Source organism: Rhinoderma darwinii, chromosome 11 (genome assembly GCF_050947455.1).
Source record: "Rhinoderma darwinii isolate aRhiDar2 chromosome 11, aRhiDar2.hap1, whole genome shotgun sequence".
In the NCBI taxonomy this organism is placed as follows: Eukaryota; Metazoa; Chordata; class Amphibia; order Anura; family Rhinodermatidae; genus Rhinoderma; species Rhinoderma darwinii.
In genome coordinates, this window is record NC_134697.1 from 7,165,066 (window position 1) to 7,188,828 (window position 23,763).

Below are 23,763 nucleotides of genomic sequence, written 5' to 3' on the forward strand. Positions count from 1 at the left end.
ATAGTAGTTATATTCTTGTATATAAGGGCAGTATTATAGTAGTTATATTCTTGTATATAGGGGCAGTATTATAGTAGTTATATTCTTGTATATAGGAGCAGTATTATAGTATTTATATTCTTGTATATAGGGGCAGTATTATAGTAGTTATATTCTTGTATATAGGGGCAGTATTATAGTAGTTATATTCTTGTATATAGGAGCAGTATTATAGTAGTTATATTCTTGTACATAGGGAGCAGTATTATAGTAGTTATATCCTTGTATATAGGGGCAGTATTATAGTAGTTATATTCTTGTATATAGGGGCAGTATTATAGTAGTTATATTCTTGTATATAGAGGGCAGTATTATAGTAGTTATATCCTTGTATATAGGGGCAGTATTATAGTAGTTATATTCTTGTATATAGAGGGCAGTATTATAGTAGTTATATTCTTGTATATAGAGGGCAGTATTATAGTAGTTATATCCTTGTATATAGGGGCAGTATTATAGTAGTTATATTCTTGTATATAGAGGGCAGTATTATAGTAGTTATATCCTTGTATATAGAGGGCAGTATTATAGTAGTTATATCCTTGTATATAGGGGCAGTATTATAGTAGTTATATTCTTGTATATAGAGGGCAGTATTATAGTAGTTATATTCTTGTATATAGGGGCAGTATTATATTAGTTATATTCTTGTATATAGGAGCAGTATTATAGTAGTTATATTCTTGTATATAGGGGCAGTATTATATTAGTTATATTCTTGTATATAGGAGCAGTATTCTAGTAGTTATATTCTTGTATATAGGCACAGTATTATAGTAGTTATATTCTTGTATATAGGAGCAGTATTATAGTAGTTATATTCTTGTATATAGAGGGCAGTATTATAGTAGTTATATTCTTGTATATAGGGAGCAGTATTATAGTAGTTATATTCTTGTATATAGGGGTAGTATTATAGTAGTTATATTCTTGTATATAGGGGCAGTATTATAGTAGTTATATTCTTGGATATAGGGGCAGTATTATAATAGTTATATTCTTGTATATAGGAGCAGTACTATAGTAGTTATATTCTTGTATATAGGGGCAGTATTATAGTAGTTATATTCTTGTATATAGGGGCAGTATTATAGTAGTTATATTCTTGTATATATGGGCAGTATTATAATAGTTATATTCTTGTATATATAGGAGCAGTATTATAGTAGTTATATTCTTGTATATAGGTGCAATATTATAGTAGTTATATTCTTGTATATAGGGGGCAGTATTATAGTAGTTATATTCTTGTATATAGTGGCAGTATTATAGTAGTTATATTCTTGTATATAGGAGCAGTATTATAGTAGTTATATTCTTGTATATAGTGGCAGTATTATAGTAGTTATATTCTTGTATATAGGAGCAGTATTATAGTAGTTATATTCTTGTATATAGGGGCAGTATTATAGTAGTTATATTCTTGTATATATAGGAGCAGTATTATAGCAGTTATATTCTTGTATATAGGTGCAGTATTATAGTAGTTATATTCTTGTATATAGGAGCAGTATTATAGTAGTTATATTCTTGTATATAGGGGCAGTATTATAGTAGTTATATTCTTGTATATATAGGAGGCAGTATTATAGTAGTTATATTCTTGTATATAGGAGCAGTATTATAGTAGTTATATTCTTGTATATAGGGGCAGTATTATAGTAGTTATAGTCTTGTATATATAGGAGCAGTATTATAGTAGTTATATTCTTGTATATAGGTGCAGTATTATAGTAGTTATATTCTTGTATATAAGGAGCAGTATTATAGTAGTTATATTCTTGTATATAGGGGGCAGTATTATAGTAGTTATATTCTTGTATATAGGAGCAGTATTATAGTAGTTATATTCTTGTATATAGGGGCAGTATTATAGTAGTTATAGTCTTGTATATATAGGAGCAGTATTATAGTAGTTATATTCTTGTATATAGGTGCAGTATTATAGTAGTTATATTCTTGTATATAGGGAGCAGTATTATAGTAGTTATATTCTTGTACATAGGTGCAGTATTATAGTAGTTATATTCTTGTATATAGGGGGCAGTATTATAGTAGTTATATTCTTGTGTGGTCTTAGTTGGCGGTTGTGACCATTAGGGCTTTTTAACAATTTACTTTTTAGAACCCTACTACATTATAATAGTCATATAGAGTTCACAGTACACACCATCATAGGTTGTTCATTGTGATAGACATACAGTGGTAGTTAGCTTTGATATCTATGTTTGTTTTTCTTCTACAATCCTACTATACTGTTCATACAGGCTTTATATAGAGATATGCCATTTAAAAGCATTTCACTGGATGATTTGTAACACAGTTTATCTGGAGTAGATCTAGAACAACCCTATTAGCAGAAGGTGGTGATGGCCATGAGGGTTTTCTGTTGACATTTCTTCTAGAACTCTACTATAATGTCCATGCATGGGTTAACAGTAGAGATACAATATTCAAAGGTTCGTCATTGGACCAGTCACTCATATTGCCTTATTAGCCTATTTATAATGAATTACTAAAGAAGGAACATCTCCAACACAGTATAGCAGAAGTAGATCTAATCTAAGCATGGTGTTAGAAGACGGTGGTGTCCTTGAGTCCTCTGTTGATAGTCTATATACATATGACTCAATTAAAATAATCATGTAGAGTTTACAGTAGAGATACAGCAACAAAAAGGGTTCTTCTTTGGAAAAGGCACACATTTTTCTATATTAGCTGAACTTAAAGGACGGGTATTTCCACATCTGAGCTGGATCTACTGAAAAATCTGATGGTAGAAGATGATGGTGTCCATGAGAACAGTCTGTCCTTAGTCCATCTAGAATTCTATCAGGTATTCCATTTGGAGCAGTCACTTGTACAGACATATCCGCATACCGCGACTGTCTAAAAGAGGGGTATCTCAAACACAGTAGAGATTATACTAACCTTGATGGCAGAAGAGGAGTTCTCTGTTGATTATCTTTATAGAACAATACTGTAATCTTCATACATAGGTGTACAGTAGAGATACAACATTAAGAGTTTATTCATTAGAACATTCTCGCATGCTGCTGTATTAGCAAAACTACTTATAATGACTCTCTAAAGGAGGCACATCTCTAACACAGTAGACCTGACGTTGCTCTATCCTAACCGTGGTGGCAGAAGATGATGGTGGCCTTGAAGCTTCTGTTGATAGTCTATCTAGTACTCTAGTAGTATGCCCAGGTGGGGTTTACAGTCGAGAAACAACATCTAAAGGTTGTGGATAGAAGAGTCACCCGTACTGCCTTATTAGCATAACTATTTATAATGACTCTCAAAGGAGCGGTATCTCCAACACAGTATATATGAAGAAGATCTATACTAATCCTGGTGGTAGAAGAGGATTTTGGCCTTGAGGTTTCTGTTGATAGTCGTAATGGCCGCGACCGCAGACTGATGAGCTCCAGCCGGCGTCTCCCTCCTCGGAGTTGCCAGCACGTGCACCTTTATAAAGCTCCCTATATTATCTCTACACACCCTGCATTATAAAAAGGACAAAAGGAAGGATTAGATCCAGCGCTGCAATGGTATGGTTTAAAAAGGAACGTATTCCCAATTTTATTTGTATCCAAAAAACTTGTTTAAAATTCGGTAACAGGCTTGGCATCAAGGCAGTATTTGGTAGGTGTAATGGGCCTACGCGTTTCGAGCACGGCAAGTGCTCTTAATCATGGCATTCATTCACTCCTTGCCGTGCTCGAAACGCGTAGGCCCATTACACCTACCAAATACTGCCTTGATGCCAAGCCTGTTACCGAATTTTAAACAAGTTTTTTGGATACAAATAAAATTGGGAATACGTTCCTTTTTAAACCATACCATTGCAGCGCTGGATCTAATCCTTCCTTTTGTACTATTGCCTACCGTGGACCGTTGCGGAGATCCGGGCAAAGCAGGACTGTCAGGCGGCGAGCTGGTGAGCTGGAGGTCTCCTCCCCCTTGTTTTACTTATTATAAAAAGGACTCTGCCCTCTTCCTCCTTGCTTGAGCTTTTTTGTGTCTGCCCATGTTCGTTATTGAAAATGGTCCCTAAGTTGTATCCAGTATCTTCTGTTCCCATATCCTGTATCCCATATCCAGTAATTGTGTTTATTCCAGTGTGAAGTCTAGTGTCTGAGTCGAGTTCATCATCTGTGCCAAGTGTCTGCCAAATCTTCTATCCAGGTACTATTGTCCTAAAGACTATCATTGGCTGTTGTTTGGCCAGCTGCTACTCCGCTACGGTGGAGCGACCTAGTGGGTCCACATACCCCATAGCCATGACAGTAGACTATATAGTACTCTAGTAATATGCCCATGTGAGGTTTACAGTAGAGAAACAACGTCCAAAGGTTGTGGATAGAAGAGTCACCTGTACTGCCATTTTAGCATAACTATTTATAATGACTCTCAAAGGAGCGGTATCTCCAACACAGTATATATGAAGCAGATCTATACTAATCCTGGTGGCAGAAGATGGTGGTGGCCTTTAGGTCTCTGGTCTCCACTTTACTATAATGTTCTTGTAGGCTTTATAGTAGAAAAAAAAGACAACATTCAAAGAATATTCACCTATGCTGCCATATTAGCATAACTACTTCTAGTGACTCTCTAAAGAAGGACTATCTCCAACACAGTAGATCTGTAGTAGATCCATACTAATATGGTGGCAGAAGAGGAGGTCTCTTCCTCCTAGAACCATACTATAATGTTCATACAAAGGTCTACTGTAGAGATACAACATCCGGTAGTTCTTCATCTGCTGCCATATTACCATAACTAGTTATAATGACTCTATAGGAGGGGTATCTCCGACACAGACAATACACCGCATTCCAAATTATTATGCAAATGTTATTTTTCGCTAATTTTCCTAAATAGTCGATGCAAATGACAGTCAGTATAATCTTCAAGCCATCAACAGGTTGGAGTATAATGCGAATTTTATTGAACAAATCTCCTAATGATAACAGATTTTTTTTTAGAAGTAAAAAACTCAAAATGCACTGTTTCAAATTATTATGCACAACAGAGATCAAAACATTTTACAGGTTGTAAAGAGAAGTAAAATGGTAATTTGTTGAATTTGCAGCATCAGGGGGTCATATTTACAGAAATCAAAAGCTCTTTCAATAAAAAAAAACGTAACAGGCCAAGTTACATGTTACACAGGACCCTTCTCTGATATCACCTTCACAATTCTTGCATCCATTGAATTTGTGAGTATTTGGACAGTTTCTGCTTGAATATCTTTGCAGGATGTCGGAATAACCTCCAAGAGCTTCTGTTTTGATGTGAACTGCCTCCCACCCTCATAGATATTTTGCTTGAGGATGCTCCAAAGGTTCTCAATAGGGTTGAGGTCAGGGGACCATGGGGGCCACACCATGAGTTTCTCTCCTTTTATGCCCATAGCAGCCAATGACACAGAGGTATTCTTTGCAGCATGAGATGGTGCATTGTCATGCATGAAGATAATTTTGCTACGGAAGGCACGGTTCTTCTTTTTGTACCACGGAAGAAAGTGGTTAGTCATAAACTCTACGTACTTTGCAGAGGTCATTTTCACACCGTCAGGGACCCTAAAGGGGCCTACCAGCTCTCTCCCCATGATTCTAGCCCAAAACATGACTCTGCCACCTCCTTGCTGATGTCGCAGCCTTGTTGGGACATGGTGGCCATTCACCAACCATCCACTACTCCATCCATCTGGACCATCCAGGGTTGCACGGCACTCATCAGTAAACAACATGATTTGAAAATTAGTCTTCATGTATTTCTGAGCCCATTACAACCGTTTCTGCTTGTGAGAATTGTTTAGGGGTGGCCGAATAATAGATTTATACACACTTGCAAACCTCTGGAGGATCCTACACCTTGAGGTTCGCGGGACTCCAGAGGCACCAGCGGCTTCAAATAGCTGTTTGCTGCTTTGCAATGGCATTTTAGCAGCTGCTCTCCTAATCCTATTAATTTGTCTGGCAGAAACCTTCCTCATTATGCCTTTATCTGAACGAACCCGTCTGTGCTCTGAATCAGCCACAAATCTTTTCACAGTACGATGATCACGCTTAAGTTTTCTTGAAATATCCAATGTTTTCATACCTTGTCCAAGGTATTGCACTATTTCACGCTTTTCGGCAGCAGAGAGATCCTTTTTTTCCCATATTGCTTGAAACCTGTGGCCGGCTTAATAATGTGGAATGTCCTTCTTAAGTAGTTTTCCTTTGATTGGGCACACCTGGAAAACTAATTATCACAGGTGTCTGAGATTGATTACAATGATCCAAAGAGCACAAGACACAAGACCATCCATGAGTTTCATTGAAAAACTAATAGTTAAATGTTTATGACACTTAAATCCAATGTGCATAATAATTTGGAACACGGTGTAATTAGAGAGGACATTGGTTCTAGTCGGAGTGTAGTCAGACGTGACACCCATGTTACCGCAGGAAGGTGTGAAATAAGAAACACGTACAGCTCTGAGTCTATCTTGTAAGGATCTGTCCCTTCACAAATACAATATTTTGAGTAATGGAGTTGTGCGGTAGTCGCGTGCATTTTAATTAGAACTTGATGCTGGGTCTGTACATACATATTCTGTAAGTGGCTCCATTATTTGATTTATTTTCCCTGCCCTAATTTGTAAAATTGCTTCAAGATAAAGTCAACACCGCTCGCCTCCCGTCTTGCTTTGCTGAATATTAAACGTGCGTCTTCGCAGCCGAGCATTTCCCAGGAATAAAATATTTAAGAGGCTGCTTATTGTAATTCTACACTTAAAGGTTCACTGTAAAAATCCATAAATATTTTTGCATGCCCGGAAATGATTAGACGTTTGACACAAAGTTTTTCTACAGCTAAGAAAATGAGAAGAAATTTTGCAAGTGGCGATGACATTAGGGCCTCAGCCATGTCCACTTCTAGAGAGATCTAAAGAAATTCTCCAGGCCTGAGAGGCACAATCGGCTCGGTGAAAGGCATTACGGTCATTCTGAGTCCTTCATGTAATATAATGAGATTTGCCAAATGTTATCATTATAAAATGTGGAGTGAAATCTATGAGCAGAAGTAAATATATTATAAAGAACAAATCAATCAAGAAATGATACTATTGATTGGCTTAATAATAAATAAATTAGTTGCATAATAAAAACTTGAGTTAATCAAACATACGTAATCTGCACAGTACAAATATATGCAATAATATTAATAATAAAAACAACAATAATAATAATAATAATAAAAATAATAATAACAATAATAATAACAATAATAATAACAATAATAATAACAATAATAATGACAGACAACAAAACGTCAATAATGATAATAATAATAATAAAAATGAATAGTAATAATAATAATAGAAAGAATAATAATATAAAAAATAATAAAATTAATATTAATAATAATAATTATAAAAATAATATAAACAATAAAAGTATTAATAATAAAAATAATAATAATAACACTGATAATAATAAACATAGTAATAATGACACTAATGATAACGATAATAGCAATAATAAAAAAAAATAATAGTAGCAATATTAATAACAACAATAATAACAATAATTACAAAATAACGCTAATAAATAAAAAAAAATATTTATTGATTTATTTATTTATTAGTCATAGTAGATGAAATTTAATGTTGGAAAAAAAACCTTAATTAATTAACTTACTAACTACTTAACTGACTAGCTGCATAAATGTTTGCAATGAGCCCTGTAATATACTATATATGTGGAATGTATTCACACCAATTACCTAATATCAACCTGTTTCCTGAATTGGAAGATGGGAAATGAGAATAATTTGAGGAGCAGAGAATTGCAGCAGTGTGGTAAAGTTAGGCTGGGTTCACACGTGGCGGAATTTCACTTAAATTCCGCTGCGGACACTCCGCAGCGTTAATCCGCAGCGGAGCCGTTTCTCCATTGACTTCCACTTTAATTTAGCAGTGTTCGTTTAGACGAGGCGTAAAATTCCGCTGCGGAGCATAGGCTGCGGAGCGGAATTTGGTGTCCGCAGCATGCTCTGTCTGTTGCGGAGCAGTGGCGGACTCATGGCGGAATTTCTCCATTGACTTCAATGGAGATTCTAATTTCCGCAATGAAGTCCGCAGCTGTCATGCACATGTTATGTGTGCTGCGGATGCGTCTTGCTTTTTTAACTTGACATTTCTTCATTCTGGCTGGACCTATGTATTTCTAGGTCTACAGCCAGACTGAGGAAGTCAATGGGGCTCCCGTAATGACGGGAGCGTTGCTAGGAGACGTCTGTAAATAGTCACTGTCCAGGGTGCTGAAAGAGTTAAGCGATCGGCAGTAACTGTTTCTGCACCCGGGACAGTGACTACCGATCCCAATATACAGCAACCTGTAAAAAAATATAAGTTCATACTTACCGAGAACTCCCTGCTTCTGTCTCCAGTCCGGCCTCCCAGGATGACGTTTCAGTCTAAGTGACGGCTGCAGCCAATCACAGGCTAATCACAGGCTGCAGCGGTCACATGGACTGCCGCGTCATCCAGGGAGGTCGGGCTGGATGCCGAAAGAGGGACGCGTCACCAAGACAACGGCCGGTAAGTATGAAATTCGTTTACTTTCACTAGGGAAAGTGCTGTCCCTTCTCTCTATCCTGCACTGATACAGAGAAGGGAAGCACTTTTCCCGCAGTCCGCAGAAGCTAGTCCGCATCAATTTTCTGCACATTTTGGGCAGATCCGCAGCCGTAATCCGCAACCCGGATTAGGTGCGGCATTGATGCGGACAGTTGCGGAGGAAATCCGCCACGTGTGGCCATGCCCTAATACTCCTAGGTCACAAAAAGGCCCCCTGCACATGTAGTGTAAATGCCTCAGAATCTTCATCCGACATGTCCGTGGAAAAACTCTGCAGTATTTACGCTGTGTGTGCAGGACGCCTTTGGGAACCCACACGCAGCAGATCTGTTGCAGATTTTTCACAACATTCCTGTAGCAAAATCTGCATGTATTTCGTGTGGATTTTGCAGCAAATTTTATTGTGGATTCCCCCCTTCTACATTGAGAAAGGTGAAGATCCAGAACAGAATGAGCATGCTGCGGATTTGAAAACCCCTTCCCCCGTGCCGAAAATGTTCAGCAGCATGTGGATGAGATTTTTTAAGGGCACCTTCAGACGTGGCAGAATTTTTCCGCTGCAAATGTTGGTGCAGATTTGGGGCAATTACGCAACGAATCTGCAGCAACATTTGCATATTTGACAGGTAATTCAGACGTTGCAGATATCACAGCGGACTTGCCACAGATTTCCGTTTTTGCATTGCAAAGGCTGAAATCCGCCGTGAAATTCCGCGTCTTCTCTGCAACGTCATGAGCTGCTGCGGAGGGGAAATTCTGCACCGCAGCCTGATTACCGCACAGTTATTTTCTGCAACGTCTGAACTAACTTTCCTAAAAATGTATAGAAACAAATGTAAAAAATGGCTGCTGCAGAATTCCACTGCGGACTGTCCACAGCGGAAATCACCAGCAATTCCGCCACGTCTGAACGTGGCCTAAGTCTCAGCAATTTGCCTGCAACAGACTTCACCTGTAGATTTTCCAAATCGAAACGGAAAATCCGAAACAAATCCTCTTTGTGTGCAGGGCGTCTATCAGTAAACGGCATATATACCTTCAATGGAATACAACTGGGGATAGCGGGGTAAAAGAAGGACTTGAGGTGGCCATACACCTCAGATAGTTGTCAGCCGTACACTTGTTTGGCCGACAGTTATTTTTGCTTTACTCCACTATAAACATTCACACTTGGCTAAGCATTCATTTTTTTTCAATGGGGAACGGAAATAAGCCTCGACCAGAAACCTTGGGCAGAGGCTTAGCTCCAGCTATACCAGGGTTTGTCCATGTTGAGATCCATCTTTCCCCTGACATCTGCTATTAGGGAACAGATGGGAGGCCCCCATACACGTGAGATTGCCGTACGGTCGTGACAAAATTGGTGGGTTTGAATGATTTTGGACAGATTTAGGGAAACTGGTTTCCAGTGAACTCAATGTCAAGCAGCAGCTCAGCAGTTGACGAGGGGGAAGGGGTTAACTGGACACAGGTGGTATAAATTAGTCATCAGACCTCATTTTGAGCTTGCTCTTTCTGAGCTTGGTGGTTTAAGTGGCTTGTGAACTAAGTGGAGTTCTAAAACCGGATTGTGTTGCTGTACTTCTGTATTGTGTTGCTGTATTTCTGTGTTTGTGAATCTGTTTTGATTGCTAGCAAATAGAAGATAGCAAAAACTCACACAATTTAAAAAAAAAAAATTGTAAATTTTTTTTTTTTTCCCTTGCAGATTCGTTCCAGCTCAGCAGTTGACGAGGGGGAAGGGGTTAACTGGACACAGGTGGTATAAATTAGTCATCAGACCTCATTTTGAGCTTGCTCTTTCTGAGCTTGGTGGTTTAAGTGGCTTGTGAACTAAGTGGAGTTCTAAAACCGGAGTTGAAAAGAGGAGTTGAAGCCCCAGTAAGTACTCTTCTTTTTCTTTGACAATTGTTCGCTGTTTTGGTGTAACTTGGATAATGGATAGCAAGATTGGAGGTTTTCTTCAGTGCACAGTTTGTCATATGTATACACGACTGGAGCCGGAGTTCCAGGGTGAATATCTCTGTGGCAGATGTGAGCATGTTGTTCACCTGGAAGCTCGTATTAGAGATCTGGAGGAGCAGAATGCAACACTGAGGAGGATAGACAATTTTGAGCGGAGCTTGCTGCTCACAGAGCATGCAGTTAGTGGGTTAGAACTGGAGGGTGAAGACATGGGTGAGCAGGATCAGGTAAGTAGCTGGGTTAATGTAGTTAGGGGCAGTAGAAAGGGGTCAAAGACAAGGAAGGCCGATCCGGTTTCTGGCATTCCAAGCAAAATTGCCAGGTTGGGTGATGATGCGAGGGTGTCAGTCTCAGAAAAGGCAGCCCTAGTGGATACTGATCTCCCTAACAGCCGGGAGAACAGCCCAGCTAGTAGTCGGCGGGATGGTAATGCAGGCAAGCCAAGACAATTGATAGTTGTAGGGGATTCTATAATCAGGAAGACGGATAGAATAATTTGTCGCCAAGACCGCCTCAACCGAATGGTTTGCTGTCTCCCTGGTGCCAGGGTTCGGCATGTGGTGGAACGGGTGGACAAATTGCTGGGAGGGGCTGGTGATGATCCAGCTGTCGTGGTCCATGTCGGTACCAACGACAGAATAAATGGTAGGTGGAGGAGCCTTAAGAATAATTTTAAAGAACTAGGCTACAAGCTGAAGGGAAGGACCTCCAAGGTTGTATTCTCAGGAATACTGCCTGTGCCATGCGCATCACAGGAAAGACAGCGGGAGCTTAGGGAGTTAAATGCATGGCTGAAGTCTTGGTGTAGAGGAGAAGGATTTGGGTTCCTAGAGCACTGGGCTGACTTTTCATTGGGGTACAAACTGTATTCTGCAGATGATTTGCACCTAAATGGAAGGGGGTCCGCTGTGCTGGGGGAGAGAATTCTAGCTGGGGTGGCGGAGTATTTAAACTAGGGCTGAGGAGGGAGGTCAATGTAGAAAAAAAAGGGGTAGCCAGGTTAGAGAGGGGTCAGACTATATTGGTGGGGGGAGAAACAGAATGTGGGGAGAGGACTAGACAACAAGATAAGGAGATCCTTTCGTTACAAAACATCAGTGTAAATAAAAAGGACCGATTAATGTCAAATCACATTTCTGATAATAAAAGTGAAAAACTGACAGGCAAGTTAAAGTGTATGTTCACAAATGCCAGAAGTCTAGCAAGCAAAATGGGGGAGCTGGAGGCCTTGATACTGGAAGAAAATATAGATATAGTTGGTGTTGCTGAAACATGGCTGGACTCTTCACATGACTGGGCTGTAAATCTACAGGGTTTTACACTTTTTCGTAAAGACAGGACAAATAGGAAAGGTGGTGGTGTATGTCTGTATGTGAGAAGTGATATGAAGGCGAGTGTGAAAGAGACAATAGTGGGTGAAGACTGTGAGGAGGTTGAAACCTTGTGGGTGGAACTAGAAAGGGAGGTAAACACTGAAAAAATTACTTTTGGTGTAATCTATAGACCCCCCAATATAACTGAGGAGATGGAAGGTCAGATATATAAACAGATGGAGCGGGCTGCACAGGCGGGTACTGTAGTGATAATGGGAGATTTTAATTTCCGGGATATTAATTGGTGTCATGGTTCGGCTTCAACTGCAAAGGGGAGACATTTCCTCAACCTGTTGCAGGAAAATTTTATGGGCCAGTTTGTGGAAGACCCGACTAGAGGTGAAGCTCTGTTGGATCTGGTCATTTCTAATAATGCAGATCTTGTTGGGAATGTCAATGTTCGTGAAAACCTCGGTAACAGTGATCATAATATAGTTACATTTTACCTATACTGTAAAAAACAAACGCAGGCTGGGAGGGCAAAAACATTTAATTTTAAGAAAGCCAATTTCCCCAGGATGAGGGCTGCAATTCAGGATATAGACTGGGAAGAACTAATGTCAAATAATGGAACAAATGATAAATGGGAGATTTTCAAATCTACTTTGAGTTATTATAGTGCAAAATTTATTCCTACAGGTAATAAGTATAAACGACTCAAATTAAACCCCACATGGCTTACACCTTCTGTGAAAGGGGCAATACATGACAAAAAAAGGGCATTTAAAAAATACAAATCTGAGGGTACAGCTGTAGCCTTTGTAAAATATAAAGAGCTTAATAAAATCTGTAAAAATGTAATAAAATTAGCAAAAATACAAAATGAAAGGCAGGTGGCCAAGGATAGTAAAACAAATCCTAAAAAATTCTTCAAGCATATAAATGCAAAAAAGCCAAGGTCTGAACATGTAGGACCCCTAGATAATGGTAATGGGGAGTTGATCACAGGGGATCAAGAGAAGGCAGAGTTACTAAATGGGTTCTTTAGCTCTGTATATACAACAGAAGAAAGAGCAGCTGATGTAGCCGGTGCCAGTGCTGTTAATATATCAGTTGATATACTGAATTGGATGAATGTAGAGATGGTCCAAGCTAAATTAAATAAAATAAATGTGCACAAGGCTCCGGGACCAGATGGGTTACACCCTAGAATTCTTAAAGAGCTTAGTTCAGTTATTTCTGTCCCCCTTTTCATAATATTCAGAGAATCTCTAGTGACAGGTATAGTGCCAAGGGACTGGCGCAGGGCAAATGTGGTGCCTATTTTCAAAAAGGGCTCTAGGTCTTCCCCGGGTAATTATAGACCAGTAAGCTTAACATCCATCGTGGGGAAAATGTTTGAGGGGCTATTGAGGGACTATATACAGGATTATGTGACAATAAATAGCATTATAAGTGACAGCCAGCACGGTTTTACTAAGGACAGAAGTTGTCAAACTAACCTAATCTGTTTTTATGAAGAGGTGAGCAGAAGTCTAGACAGAGGGGCCGCTGTGGATTTAGTGTTTTTGGACTTTGCAAAGGCATTTGACACTGTCCCCCATAGACGCCTAATGGGTAAATTAAGGACTATAGGTTTAGAAAATATAGTTTGTAATTGGATTGAGAATTGGCTCAAGGACCGTATCCAGAGGGTTGTGGTCAATGATTCCTTCTCTGAATGGTCCCCGGTTATAAGTGGTGTACCCCAGGGTTCAGTGCTGGGACCACTATTATTCAACTTATTTATTAATGATATAGAGGAAGGGATTAATAGCACTATTTCTATTTTTGCAGATGACACCAAGCTATGTAATATAGTTCAGACTATGGAAGATGTTCATGAATTACAGGCAGATTTAAACAAACTAAGTGTTTGGGCGTCCACTTGGCAAATGAAGTTTAATGTAGATAAATGTAAAGTTATGCATCTTGGTACCAACAACCTGCATGCATCATATGTCCTAGGGGGCGCTACACTGGCGGATTCACTTGTTGAGAAGGATCTGGGTGTACTTGTAAATCATAAACTCAATAACAGCATGCAGTGTCAATCAGCTGCTTCAAAGGCCAGCAGGATATTGTCGTGTATTAAAAGAGGCATGGACTCGCGGGACAGGGATGTAATAATGCCACTTTACAAAGCATTAGTGAGGCCTCATCTAGAATATGCAGTTCAGTTCTGGGCTCCAGTTCATAGAAAGGATGCCCTGGAGTTGGAAAAAATACAAAGAAGAGCAACGAAGCTAATAAGGGGCATGGAGAATTTAAGTTATGAGGAAAGATTGAAAGAATTAAACCTATTTAGCCTTGAAAAAAGACGACTAAGGGGGGACATGATTAACTTATATAAATATATTAATGGCACATACAAAAAATATGGTGAAATCCTGTTCCTTGTAAAACCCCCTCAAAAAACAAGGGGGCACTCCCTCCGTCTGGAGAAAAAAAGGTTCAAGCTGCAGAGGCGACAAGGCTTCTTTACAGTGAGAACTGTGAATTTATGGAATAGCCTACCGCAGGAGCTGGTCACAGCAGGGACAGTAGATGGCTTTAAAAAAGGGTTAGATAATTTCCTAGAACAAAAAAATATTAGCTCCTATGTGTAGAAATTTTTCCTTCCCTTTTCCCTTCCCTTGGTTGAACTTGATGGACATGTGTCTTTTTTCAGCCGTACTAACTATGTAACTATGTAACTATGTAACTATGATTCTAGGGTGTATAAAAAAAGACATAAAAACTTGTAATCTAAATGTAATGTTACCCCTCTTTAAATCCCTTGTAAGGCCTCATGTTGCGTATGGCATTCAGATTTGGGCTCCACACTGTACAAAAGATATAGGAGAGCTAAAACATACCAATAGGGATTGTGAGCCTAAATGGGGACAGTAAGTAAGGACGGCCTCTGTACAGCACTGCGGAATGTGTTGGCGCTATATAAGTAACAGAAATAAAAAAAAAATATGTATAAAGTCGGGCAAATACATTATTAAATGGGATGGGAGGTCTCTCTTGCAATAAGAGACTGGACAGATTGGGCTCCGATTTAAAGGTAGTCTTATCAAGATGTATCAATATAAAGTTTAACAGTCCAAATTCTGTATGCAATTTTAAGAACTAAACTTACAGTATCATGGATCCCTTTCCGGTACTCTGAGTAGTCGGAGTGGAGGAGACAGGGGAGAAGGATTCAGGATGCTGGACGCTGCACATGAGGGAGAGCATAAAAGAAGAGAACTGTCCGGAAATAACAGCAGTGTAGACTGCAAGGGGTATTATTATATTGAGGGGCATAGAGGAGGTACTATTATTTCTGTGGAGTCACAAAGAGGAAATATTTCTATTGTAGGCACAAAATAGGTCTTATTACTTTGTGAGGGGCACAAAGGGGGCATTTTTACTGTGTAGGAGCACAAAGGGGCAGTTATTACTTTGGGGGGGGGGGGGTATTATTGTGTGGAGGCATAAAGAAGAACTGTATTACTGTGGGGCACAAAGAAGGCATCATTATTTTGTGGTGCGTACAATGGGGTAATTATTAGTGTGTGGAGGCACTATAACTATATGGGGTGCAAATGGGGGCACTACTACTAAGTTGGGCACACAGAGGGTCCTATTCCTGTGTAGGGGGCACTGAGGCATTGGGCGAAGCAGCAAGATTATGAGTTTGTGTGTAGAGACGAGTCGGGGCTAGGAGAAGTCGTCATGGCAGTCTTGGCCCAGATAGAGAAGAAATGAGACGTTTAACGACTCCAATCAGAGAAGACGTCACCTGTGAGTCACTAGAGTCACTTGTCAATGTGTAGAACTGATATTTGACCATCATTTGGTGACTGCATTATTTAGAGTTATACATCTATGCATAGAATTAAGATGCTGTATTCAGACGGAAATTCTGCAGCATTTACTCAACTTATGTAGAAGCCCTTAAGACCCAAGTGAGGCCCCTGCCTCATAGTGCTGCATCGATGGGCCACTTAAAAAAGCCAGCGAAGAAGCTAAAAGTTACGGATTAGCCGCGGCCATGAACAGAAGTCGTGTGGGGGGAAATTATCAAAATGAAAATAAAAATGTGTGATGTAGTAGATGTGGAAGGTTGGAGAAGTCACTTTAATCGGGGAGGGGGCATCAACACACTTAATAACCCCTCTTTCAATATCCCTCACTTGTCCCTGCATTCCCGGTTGATGGTAAAATTGTGGAATCGTTTGTGGAGCAGTCGTCCGGTATATTCACGGGTTCACAGTGAGGCCGCACGTTAAGCTCTGGATTTGTCCGTCCTACGTGTATTCGTGTGCGGCGCGGCTGTTCGCATTGCATTATAAATCGCTTGCTGTGCAGTAATTCTGTCTTGTTAAAATATGTATTAAAACAACATGGCTTGGCAGGGGCTCCGGGCACAGTCTCTCCTCCTGACACTGCTCTTCTCTCTGAATTCTTGGATCAGGTTCTGCTCACTTGCCTAATCTGTACTTTGTCCCACCTGCACCCTCCCCGGAGCCCTAATTAAGGATGGCGGACGGGCGGGGGGGCAGGCTTCAGGTCCAGGATATTTAGTGGGCAGTGTGTTCATTGTCCAGGAGCGCTCACCCATTTACTGAAGGATTTATATGTCCAAGCCAGGATTACTCAGCGGTGAGGGCACGAAGCGAGGTGAATGTTCCCGATGACCGCCCCCGGCTGGAGAAAATCAGATCTGTTCTATGCTATTGACCTCAAGTTATATTCTGGAGGTTTGTAGGTCTGGATTATTGTGCTGCGGGTCCATTCTATGCCACGATATACAGTGTGTTACTATACTCTCTATAGGTTGTAAACATTGGCAAGGCCAGTCATAGGTGCAGTAACTTCGATTGGCGCCCCCACCGCCCTGTGGTGTACCATACAGTGCCCAAATAACACCATGATTCTGTATGCAAATAACCATACAGTCATACGCTAGGTGACAACTTATATAGGACATGCCCCCACCATACAGTAATTTAAATGGGAAAAAGTACATATGACCTCTTCTTCATCACATCCTAAAATGAATACAGACCTCAGACTAGACCCCAAATACAGACCCAAGCCCAAGCCCCTAAACAAATAAGACCCCCAGACCAGACTCCTAAATAAATACAGACCTCAGATCAGACCCCCTATATGAATACAGACACCTAAGTAAATACAGACCCCAGACTAGACCCCTAAACAAATACAACACTCAGACCCCCTAAATAAATACAGATACCAGACCAGACCCCTAAACAAATACAACAGCCAGACCAGACCCTCTAAATAAATGCAGACCCCAGACTAGACACCCTAAACAAATATAAACCCGAGACCAGACACCCTAAATAAATACAGATTGTGGCCCCTATAAACAAATACAGATCCCTAAATAAATACAGACCCTCCTAAAGTATTTCAGACCACAGAGCAGACATGCAGATACTCACCGCTCGGGGATAGGACTTTGTCTGCGGTTGAGCACAGGAGTGACGAGGACCGTAAAGTTATATTATATATTAATTATATGGAGTATGTGGGGCGCCGGGAGACTTATCTGCACTTTCAGGAGTCTGTGAGGTCATCATTTTTCTGGGAGTCTCCCGGACAGTCAAGAAGTGTTTACATACAATGAGAACGTTACCTAAACCGGTAGCGGACATATAGATTTATTTACGTAAGACCAGAAAACCCCTTTAACAACTGGATAGTAAACGACTCAAGACATTACCGTTGTTTTTATTTTATTATAGGTGGTTTAGTATTTTCCAGGGAACGTATTCATTGGGGTGTGCCAGGCATACCTCTATTCTAGCAGTGCTACTGCAAAGGAAGCCTATGCAGCAATCAGTGGTACTAGCGGCTGGGTCATTGTCCGGTATCTGACCTCTTATCTATCATTTATCTGTATTCAGAAAATCTGGTGTCCTGGTGCTGTAACATATTCCCATAGAACTACCTGCCTGGGACTAGTGCAGCCTCCTCCCTCCCTTTCTCATCTTCTTCCTCCTGCTCCTCCTCCTCTTTCTCTTCCTCCTCTTTCTCATACTCCTCTTTCTCCTCTTCCTCCTCCTCCTCCTTCTCCTCCTCATCCTCTTCCTCATCTTCCACCTCCTCCTTCTCCTATTACTCATAATTATCCTCCTCCTTTTCCTTCTCTTCTTCCATCTACTCTTCCTTCTCCTCTTTCTCCTCCTACTCCTCCTCCTCTTGCATCTACTCTTCCTCATCCTCCTCCACTTCTTTCTCCTGCTCTTCCAACTCCTCCTCCTCTTCTTCCTCCACCATATCCTCCTTCTACTCCTCCTCTTCCACCTCCTCCGCCTGTTCCTCCCCCTCTTTAATCACCTCCTCTTTTTCTTCCTCCTCTTTTCCCTTCTCTTCTTCCTCCTCCTCTCCCTCCTTTTCCTCCCCCTCTTCCTCATCTTCCCCCTCTTCCTCCTCTTGCACATCCTCCTTATGCTCTTCCCTATCCTTCTCCTCCTCTTTCTCCTCCTCCTCCACCTCCTCTTCCTCATCCTCCTCCTCTTCCACATCTTCCTCCTCCTCTTCCACATCCTCCTCCTCTTCCTTCTCCTCCTCCTTCTCCTCCTCTTCCCACTCCTCTTCTTCTTCCTCCTCCTCTTCTTCTTCCTCCTCTTCTTCTTCTTCCTCCTCCTTTTCCTCCTCTTCTTCCTCCTCCTCGTATTCCTCCTACTCCTCTTTCTCCTTCTCATCCTCTTCCTCATCTTCCACCTCCTCCTTCTCATATTACTCATCCTTATCCTCCTCCTTTTCCTTCTCTTCTTCCATCTACTCTTTCTCCTCCTATTCCCCCTGTCCTCTTCCATCTACTCTTCCTCATCCTCCTCCTCTTTCTCCTCCTCTTCCACCTCCTCCTCCTCTTCTTCCTCCTTCATATCCTCCTTCTCCTCCTCCTCTTCCTCCTTCTCCTCTTTCATCACCTCCTTTTTTTCTTCCTCCTCTTTTCCCTTCTTCCTCTTCCTCCTCTTCTTCCTCCTTTTCCTCCCCCTCTTCCTCATCTTCCCCTTCTTCCCCCTCTTCCTCCTCTTCCACATCCTCCTTATGCTCTTCCCTATCCTTTCCCTCCTCTTCTTTCTCCTCCTCCTCTTCCTTTTTCTCCTACTCTTCCACATCCTCCTCCCCTTCTTTCTCCCCCCCTCTTCCTCCTCCTCCTCTTCCTCCTCCTCTTCTTCTTCCTCCTCCTCTTCCTCCTCCCCTTCCTCCAATAATTAATATGACAAGTCACTATGCCACTACATATAGGGACGCAGAGGGTCATGAGTCTAACATTATATAGAAGACTCCACCTTTGATGAATAAATTATAATAGTTATACAGGGTATACTAACTCTTTACAATTATGTCCCTATTAAGTACTTTAAGTGTGAAATGTTGTTCTGCTGTGAACGCTAATTAACCCTTAATACCTTGTGATTGTACAACATTAAACAAGATCCCTCTATACTATTATGTAGCATAAAATCATCATGATAAGTCACCCCACCCAATAAAAAGCCACACCCACATATACCCCACCCAATAACAAGCCACGATCTGACAAAACCCACCCCATAACAAGCCACTGCCAGATAAACCCCGCCCCATAAAAAGCCACGCTCCAACATACCCGCCCCACAACAAGCCACGTTCCAACAAACCCTGCCCCATAACAAGCCACGCTCCATCAAACCCCACCCCATAACAAGCCACGCTCCATCAAACCCCACCCCATAACAAGCCACGCTCCATCAAACCCCACAACAAGCCACGCTCTGTCAAACACCGCCCCATAACAAGCCACACCCAGAAAAATCACGCCCTGCCAAAGTACCCCGAGAAAAAAAATGTCCAATGTTGGCAGCTATAGATACAGCTTCTGTGTAATCTATAAGAGACCGGTGGGGAGTGTGAGCAGGGGGCGGGGCCAGAGACACCGGATCCTATAGAGAAGATATAGAGAAGTCTCCCTGCGGCCAGTGTGAACCCCCTCACCCCTCCATGCCCCTGTGGTGCTGAATGCTATACATCCGCCCTGCCTCCAACCATATAAATGATTTCATTTCTATAGAGAACATTCGATTTGTATCCGGATTCTCCAGGAATCCCCCAAGTATCGCCGTGCCTGTCTCTTTAAGAATAAAGTAGCGGCGCTTCTAGAATCAATATATTATAAGGAACATTAGCTGCAGAATGGGAACACAAGCAGACAAGCCGAGACTCCGCCTAACGCAATAAACGCAGCCGTGAAATGATGAAACCAGACGATACTGTGGTTACAATGTCATTTCTATTCATCAGACCAAATTTAATAATCCCTCAGCCACAGGAAAATCTGATGGAAGCGGCTGATTACCCGCGCGTGGACAGCGGCGCAAAAACATTACAACATCCAGATTTACATCCGAAGCAGCAGCTTTATTAAATCAGGTCTTGGGAGAAAAACTGTTTTATTGTCGACGATATGAAGGGGTCGGTCAGATTTCCGGGGGTCGTATTTATGAGGATGAGCGCATCAGGTGTCAGTGCGCCCTTCAAAAAGGCAGAAGGGACATTTAAAGGGAAAGTGCATAATATAAATTAGTCTGTGGTAATGACAAGTAGCAAATGGGAATGTAGGATTAGGTAAAACTGCCTTCAAATTTCTACCATTAGGTGGCGCTGTTTTAATGTAAAGTTACCAGTTACTATAAATACAATTCTAGTCACTAGCAATATTAAAGGGGTTTTCCAGGAATATCTATTGGTGTTATACGGTGTCTTGATAATACCCAGGACACCCAATGACCAGTAGAACAAACTGCAGTTCAGCTCCATTCAAGTAAATGGGGTTGACCTTGGGTTGAGCTGCAGTACCAGGCACAGCCACATGCGGCGCTGTGTCAAGAACAACATTAATTGGGCTTCTACCCATTTGTTCTGCTGTCTGGTAGAGATCCCGAGGGAAATTAAAAGAGTTATGGCTTACAAAAGTTATTGTCTTTGCAGCTAGTCTCTGTATTATTATTTTCATGTGATAAAGACTTAAATAAAAACTCCAGTCGATGTAACTTTATAGAATTACTGGCGACTTTCTACTCCACCTATGAAAAAAACGATTCATCAATTATAATGTCCAATCTTTTTTTGTAATACATCTTTACTATATTTTTTCTTAGTCTAAGTCTTTGCAGTGTAGACAAATTATTCTCCAGCAACCATCAACAAGCTGCTGTTGACAGATCTGAAATTCTTACTATTAATATTTAGTATCTTTGTTCTTTGAAAATCATTAACAAGCTGCTGTTGACTGAACTGTTATTCTTAGTATTTTCTCTATTTAGGACTGTGAGTCTGATTAACTCATTAATGCTTCATACTTTCTGTAGACTTACTACTGCATGAATACTTTTCAAACTCTAGATCATAAATCTTTGTTACATTGTTAAAGTTCTCCCCTATTCCTAAATTCTTGTATTGCAGTGTAGAAAATCGCTCCATGGAAAACATCAACAAGCTGCTATTGACAAATCCATCTTGTCCCTGGAATTCATCAACAAGCTGCTATTGACAGATCCATCATTCATATGTTTATTTAGTACTTTGTTCCCTGGAAATCATCAACAAGTTGTTGTTGACCGAACTGTTATTCGTACGTTTATTTAGTACTTTTGTTCGTTGGAAATAATCAACAAGCTGCTGTTGACCGAACTGATGTTTCTCTATTTAGGAACATGAATCTGATTAATTCCTTAACCCTTCCCTGGAAATTATGAACATGCTGCTGTTGATGGATCTACCATTTTTAATATGTTTTAATAGTATTTTGAGTGTATAACAGTGTCAAGTGGTAATTGGGCTGGGAGTCTGATTAGGTTATTAACCCTTCGCATTAACCCTTTATAACGCCAGTAGCCTAATTTATAACCACAAGAATTCTCGATGCAAATATTAGACATTTATGTGTTACTCAGACTATTTGGTTTCTCTAGAATGGCATTAGTGCAGATTCTATTTTTCGGGCCAGTGGGGGGGGGGGGGGTCTCCATAGACAATGGCGGAGGGGTCTTTTGCCAGGCAGGCGGTGTACACTGCTTTATTGATCCTTGTTTTGTGTTGATAAATGACATGGAACCCTAGAAATGCTGAGTAGTGAAGGCTCCGGCAGAAGGAGATGATGACAGTGCTGCGAGCATTGCTGCTGCGCCCTCTGTGGATGGAACAGCAGCAGTCTGTATGCCGTAAATCACCGCTTTCTAATATCAGCCAGAATAAATTGTCCCTTTAAGGATATATGTATAAATCAGAGCTGACAGTCCTACAAAAGGATCTGATGTAGTGAGCGGCTTCACAAACTCACGCTGATCTGTTCCCCTGCAGCCTGGAAAGTAAAATTAACAGTAAACCCGAGACACATTTCTCTTCCTGGTCCGGGTCGCGCCTTTCTTATATTTTTTGCCTTCATGGCAGAAGATGCTACATAATTATCTGGATCGGTGTCCAAAGAAGTTGTAATTGGTTCCATGGGGGATTTGGAGCTGCAATGTGACGCAGAGTGACAAACGAAGAGCGTCTTCTGATCTGCCGCGGTTAACCCTACTCATCCCGGTCAGGCCTGCGTGAAGTTTAATTCTCAGAGATGAAATCTACATAAAATTTTATGTCATTTTGTAAATCAGTGGTCTTAATTATTTTGCATGACGTCATCTGTTATACTCTAGTCACACCCAAAGCTGCATTCTGCCAATGCCATAGCTATTACATAGCCATACCATAACTTAAAAGCAAGCTATTGTAAACGACAGCACAGAATTGGAGCAATTTTTTTGTTATTTTCTCCATTCCTACCCAAGGCTGTTTTTAAAAATTCTAAGGTTGGGTTCACACGACCTCTTTTCAGATGTAATGGAGGCGTTTTACGCCTCGAATTACGCCTGAAAAGACGGCTCCAATACGTCGGCAAACAGCTGCTCATTACTTGCAATCAGTCTTACGATGTTCTGTGCAGACGAGCTGATATTTTACGAGTCGCTGTCTAAATACGGCGCGTAAAATGACGGCTCGTCAAAAGAAGTGCAGGACACTTCTTGGGACGTTTTTGGAGCCGTTTTCTCATAGACTCTATTGAAAACAGCTCCAAAAATGGCCATAAAAAACGCAGCGACAACGCAGCGAAAAACGCGAGTTGCTCAAAAAACTTCTGAAAATCAGGAGCTGTTTTCCCTTGAAAACAGCTCCGCATTTTCAGACGTTTTTTGTTAAGCGTGTGATCATACCCTAAGGGTATGTTCACACGGCAGCGTCCGGTACGCCTGAAATTACGGAGCTCTTTTCAGGCGAAAACAGCTCCTGAATTTCAGACGTTTTTGCATGTGCAGGCGTTTTTCGCAGCGTCCATAACGGACGAAATTGGAGCTGTTTTTCTATGGAGTCAATGGAAAACGGCTCCAATTACGTCCCAAGAAGTGGCAGGCACTTCTTTGACGCAGGCGTCTTTTTTACGCGCCGTCTTTTGACAGCGGAGTGTAAAAAAAAAAGACCGTCTGCACAGAACATCGTAAAACCCATTCACATGAATGGGCAGATGTGTGCCGACGCTTTGGAGCCGTATTTTCGGACATAATTCCAGGCGTAAAACGCCTCAATTACGTCAGTAAATAGGGTGTGTGAACTTACCCTTAGACCCATTGCAAGCAATGGGCAGATGTTTGCCGACGTATTGGAGCCGTCTTTTCAGGCGTAATTTGAGGCGTAGAAAGAGGTCTGAAAAGAGGTCGTGTGAACATACCCTAA

The 23,763-nt window shown here is 41.0% G+C and overlaps 1 pseudogene; it reads right to left on the reverse strand.

The window, feature by feature from the left end:
* Positions 1 to 2,753: 2,753 nt before the first annotated feature.
* Positions 2,754 to 22,495, reverse strand: LOC142663860 (uncharacterized; annotated as a pseudogene).
* Positions 22,496 to 23,763: the final 1,268 nt, after the last annotated feature.